This window comes from Quercus suber, unplaced genomic scaffold (genome assembly GCF_002906115.3).
Source record: "Quercus suber isolate HL8 unplaced genomic scaffold, Cork oak 2.0 scaffold_244, whole genome shotgun sequence".
NCBI lineage: Eukaryota > Viridiplantae > Streptophyta > Magnoliopsida > Fagales > Fagaceae > Quercus > Quercus suber.
This window is the reverse complement of record NW_027069701.1, coordinates 34,199-39,622: the sequence shown is the minus strand read 5'-3', so window position 1 is coordinate 39,622 and position 5,424 is coordinate 34,199. Positions and strand designations below refer to the sequence as shown.

The window sequence follows — 5,424 nt, the reverse complement described above, 5'->3', positions numbered from 1 at the left end:
ATAGTTAGGTTTAACTAAGAGGAACATGCTAGCTGTAAGTGAAGACAAACTAAGTTGCATAATTTGATGGCTTTTTCATCTCTGTGAACAATCATTAACTTTTAAAATTCAATTGAGTGTAAAAAATCCTAATGAAAATATGAAAAGTCTCAATCGATCATTTTTTTTATTGATGAGTTACACATGCATCCCATGACTCTTCATCATCCATTATTATAAGAGAAGAATGTGCCAATTGAGCTATAACTCATTGGCTAATTATTAATATTAACTTGCCAATTGATCAGTTTCTATTAGAACTTAGATTATTTATACTATTGCAGCTGAGCTATTATTTTGTTGAGCTATGAATAAATTATTTGTAAAATAAATTTACTCTAAAGTGTTGGAAAACAAAGGTGCATGTGTTTTGTTGCACATAAAATTGAGTATAGACAAAACAAGAGCAGGAAAACTGCATTATGTGCACAAAATTTCAAGATATCCCATGCTATGGCTAACAAATCAAGCGTCAACCTCTGCTTTGATCTGTCTTTGTAACTCCTCCTTGTACTCCTTAATGTTCCAGGGAATGTGCTTATAGTACCATTTTCCACAACCCAAATTTCACTCTTCTCTTCATCCTCACAAACACGTGAGATGAGCCTAGAATCATGACTGACCAAGATAACTCCACCAGTAAACTCATCGAGTGCATCAGCCAGCGCATCAATGCTCTGCATGTCTAAATGATTTGTGGGCTCATCCAATAGCAATATATGTGGCTTTGACATGGAAATTGAAGAGAAGACAACACGTGCTTTCTGCCCTCCAGACAATTTTGCTATTGGAGTATGGTGATTATGGCCGGGGAGTCCAAATTTTCCAAGCGTTGCACGAACAGCCTCTTGTTTGCTAAGCCCCTTTTGATCTGGATGAAGACGACGAAGGTACTGAACTGGTGTTTCCTCCATTGTTAGTAGGTCCACAAAATGCTGTGAATACCTCCCAATCCTCAACTTCTGACTCCTCCTTACTTCACCATTTGTAGCAACCAAATCACCAGCAAGAAGATTCAGTAGAGTAGTTTTTCCTGCTCCATTGGGCCCAACAATAGCAACACGTGTTCCCATATCAATACCCACATCAACATTTGAGAGCCTGAAATCCTCTCTGTTCGGGTAACTAAAGCTGACTTCAATTAGCTGCAAGAGTGGTGGTGTGAGCTCAGTTGGTTCAGGGAAGTGGAACTCCACACTGTAATCTTTCCACTTCTTTGGGGCCTCTGGCAGAGGCTCATCCTCATCAACCTTGCCCTTTTTCTTATTCTTTACTTCTTCTTTTGCAGCATTATGCTTAGCCTGATCTTTCACTTTCTGCTGCTGATCCTAATTCCCCGATCTCTTGGTTACTTTATCTTTTCTCACATAATCTTCATACTTCTTGTTCATCTCTTTGAGACGATGCTCATATCCAGTTTCAAAATCATCAAAATTCCCACGGTAGAAATGAAGCTTAAGATCATGGAGATGAATGATCTCATTGCAGACGGTATTAAGGAGATCTCGGTCATGTGAGACAACAACAAGAGTTTTCTTCCACCGACACAAGTACTGCTCCAACCAAAGAACAGCCCTAAGGTCAATGTGGTTTGTCGGTTCATCCAATAACAGAAGAGTAGGTTGCGCAAAAAGCGCCATAGCCAATGATATTCTCATCCTCCAACCTCCACTAAATGACCGGGTTGGACGACCCTGCATTTCCTTGTTGAAACCCAACCCAGCAAGAATCTTTGATGCCTGAGCCTCACCTGCATCTGACTCCAAGTTCTGCAACTTTTCATACAATTCAGCAAGCTTCTCTCCCACATCATCCCCATTGCAATCATCATCTTCATTCTCACCCTGAGCAGCAGAAAATGAATTTTGCAAAAATGCAACCTCTTTTTGGAGCCTGGCCAGCTCTTCATTAGCTGAAACAACTGCTTCAAGAGCAGTTCTATCATCACCAACCACCTCTTGTTCAACCAAAAGCAAATCAATATTCTTAGGTACTGGAATCTTCCCCCAAGCAAGAAGCTTTAATAAAGTAGATTTTCCCATTCCATTGGGTCCAACAAAACCATACCTTTTCCCATGAGATATCTTAACTGAAGTATTCTTTAAGAGTTCTTTTCCCCGTACTGAAACAGAGAAATTATCTATAATTATATCTTTAACGTTGGCATTAGCTTCATCATCTCCATCAAGAACTGAAGACCTTCTATTGATAACAACAGTAAAAGCATAATGGTCATCCTTAAGGGCCTCCTATTTTGCCTGCTCCGCTGCATAGGCAGCAAGCGTGTTCTTTTTTTCTCTTTTTTTCAATTGTTTATCACTTGTGGATATTTCAAGTAGCTTAAATTCACTCCTCCTCTGTCGATTGCATTGCTTCTGGACATCAGGCAGTCCTTCTTCAGAGGCATAATTATCATCATCATCATCTTCAGATTGAGGGAGATCAATGTCATAGGTGTAAGATGACACTTTTGGTGCAACTTTTGTCTTAGATTTTCTAGAAGAAGCAATTGACGAAGTGGAAGAACCCTTTTCAGGTTTATCAGGTTTCTGGTCAATACTTGCGATCGTCTCCAAGACTGAAAGCTTCTCTTTCTTACCCTCTTTTGAAACGTCTTTGCCACGCACCATAGTTTTCGAGGTTGCACCAGTGTCCTCTGGCTTCTTCTTTTCGATTGCAGCAACTGGAGAGAAGAATTAAAAGGTGCTAAATTTTATCAACTTGAGTAATTTAAGTACATCATGCATGGTAACATATTCATAGATCCATATTAAGAATTTCAAGGGCAGCTAACATGATTAAGACATAACATAGAATGATGGATATGTGACATCAGTTTCAAAAGAAACAATAGAGATACGGCAACAAAACATAGAATTCATTAATAAATTGGACATACTAGAAAATTATTACAGCCATAAGTAAAAGGGCTTTCATACCCTCACACCTGTTATTTCAATCCACTTTCATGTGTTAAAATGTGGACATTTTTGCATCAATAGTAGATGTAAACGAGTATAAAATGATATTTTCCCTTCATAAAATAGGAAATGGCTGAGTGACAGCACTGGAAAGAAATGGATTGAAAAGAAAATAATATACAATAATCAGATCATTGTATTGTAGAAAAAAAAAAAAAAAAAGTGTGGCACCTATTATACAGATTTTAGAATGAAGATATGCAATGAGCTGTATACAATGTGATCTCTTCTCCTATTCTAATTAAGTTATAACCTGTATGAAGCTCTATAGAAAGGAAATGACCTACGATTTGTAGAAGCTCCATCTCATAGGCAGTATGAAGATGGAGCTTCTACAGGCTATGTTCACTATCATTTGGTCAATTTGGAACTATAGAAATATGGTTCTTCACAAAGGGAAGGTCCCTAATTCTATGGAAGTTGTGCTAATGTCCCAATCTCTTATTTGCAGGTACAGAGAGGCGTTTCGATCTCAACAGAGTCAGAGACAAAGATACAAGCCAAAGCCAAGTATCTCAATACTCACTCAAAGTTGGCAAGTCATTATAGGTGGCTGCTGCCAGGAATAGAAGAACAAAAAGATGTGGTTTTGCCTTTGAAGCTAGGAGGGTGGATGGTGCTCTTCTGTTTAGAGGTTGTGCTGGCTGTGGAAAACCAACTCAACACCTTGCAGCTCAGGAAGCTCTAGTGGAGGCTCTGATCAAAGCTACTGCTATAGATTTTCACAGAACTGTTGTGGTGACTAACGACAAGAGACTAACGGATGCAACAATCATAGGAAGGCAACCTGGTTGGACCAAGCCTTGGCAATGGATCTTCAGAATCTTCACCAACAGGGTCTGATCACACATTTTTTGTTAGTCACTAATGTTGTGGTAGGCCACATTTTTTTTTTTTTTTTTGGATGAGATATATGTAATTTCAAACAACTGAAAGAGAAACAACAGAGAGAGAAAGCAAGGGCATTACAAACAACTGTCCTCAGTAATAAGATGCTCAACAAAGGTTGGGAAAGATCTTTTCCAAACCTGTGAAGCACCAGAATTCCTAGCTACCCTTGCAAGTTCATGGGCAACTCTGTTGCCTTCCCTTCTCAGATGATGAAAAGAACACCAGATAAATGCTGCAGAAACTTCTCTAATGTTCCGGATTATGTGCCCAAGCTCACCACCGTGGAACCCATCGTTGATTGCTTGAATGATGGATAAGGCATCGGACTCAAAAATAGCATGAGAAACATCCATTTCCGCTGCGAGACGCACACCTTCCTGCAAAGCCAATGCTTCTGAAGCCTCAGCCGAGAATGACGCAGACAGGACTTTGCTTGAAGCAGCCAAAACATTTCCCTTGTGGTCTCGAATGACTAAACCAATGCACGAGTTTCCCCCATCATCAAAAGCTGCTGCGTCAGTATTGATCTTGTAGAAGCCCGTAGGTGGAGATTTCCACTTAGACAAAGAAGGTGACTGAGGTAATACTGGAAAGGAACAGGCGGCCTTGAATTCGGCTAAGACACTACCTGCCAAATCCCAAGCATGAATTAGAGGGGTGCCCGAATCCTCATGAATTGCTTGATTGCGATTCCACCATATAGACCAAGCAACAGCAAAGAAAAGTTCCAGATCATTCGGGGAGCCTTTCGCAATGAAATCAAATGCAATATCCACCAAGTCACGTGAGGGAGGAGAGGTCCACAGGGCAATTGTGCCAAAATGCCCAAGTCATCCTAGCATGATCACAATGGAGAAGAGCATGGGCAGTGGATTCAATGGCTTTATCACATAATGGGCAGAACCTTGAGCAGTGAATTCCTCTGTGGTTTAGATTTTGCATAGTTGGAAGACCATTGACACAAATCCTCCAAACAAAAATTTTGACCTTTGGAGGAACTTTCTGCTGCCATATCTGTTTCCACAGAAGAGTCCGTGAGTTGCTAGAGGTGCTTTCACCTTCCTCGAATGAGTCCACAATACCTGAAGCTATATGATATGCACTTTTAACCGTAAACTCACCGCTTTTGTTGCCCATCCAGATAAGACAATCATCAGGCAGATTATAGTTTAGAGGAATTTTAAGAATGGTGCTGGCTTCATGAGGCAGAAAAGTAGCATTAATTACATCAAAATCTGGCTTCATGGTGCTGGCTAGATTTTGCTTTTCGCTAGGAAAGCCACGAGATTTCCTGTTCATTGTTTCCAGCAGTATATGTCTAGTAATAGCTTATCTATGTAGCTTGGCTAAACTTTGTACTCTCTGACTTCTTGCTTTTATTAAATGTTGACTCAGTTTTATCAAAAAAAATAAAAAATAAAAACAAGGCAAGTCCTAGAACTAAACATTAGGATAGTTCATCAAAAAAAAAAAACTAAACATAAGGATCCGCGCTCATAACTATTTTCATTGG

At 39.7% G+C, this 5,424-nt stretch overlaps 1 pseudogene; it reads right to left on the bottom strand.

Annotated features, from left to right (window-relative positions):
* Window positions 1-460: 460 nt before the first annotated feature.
* LOC111988932 (ABC transporter F family member 4-like) lies at window positions 461-5,196 on the bottom strand (annotated as a pseudogene).
* Between the last annotated feature and the right edge of the window lie 228 nt (window positions 5,197-5,424).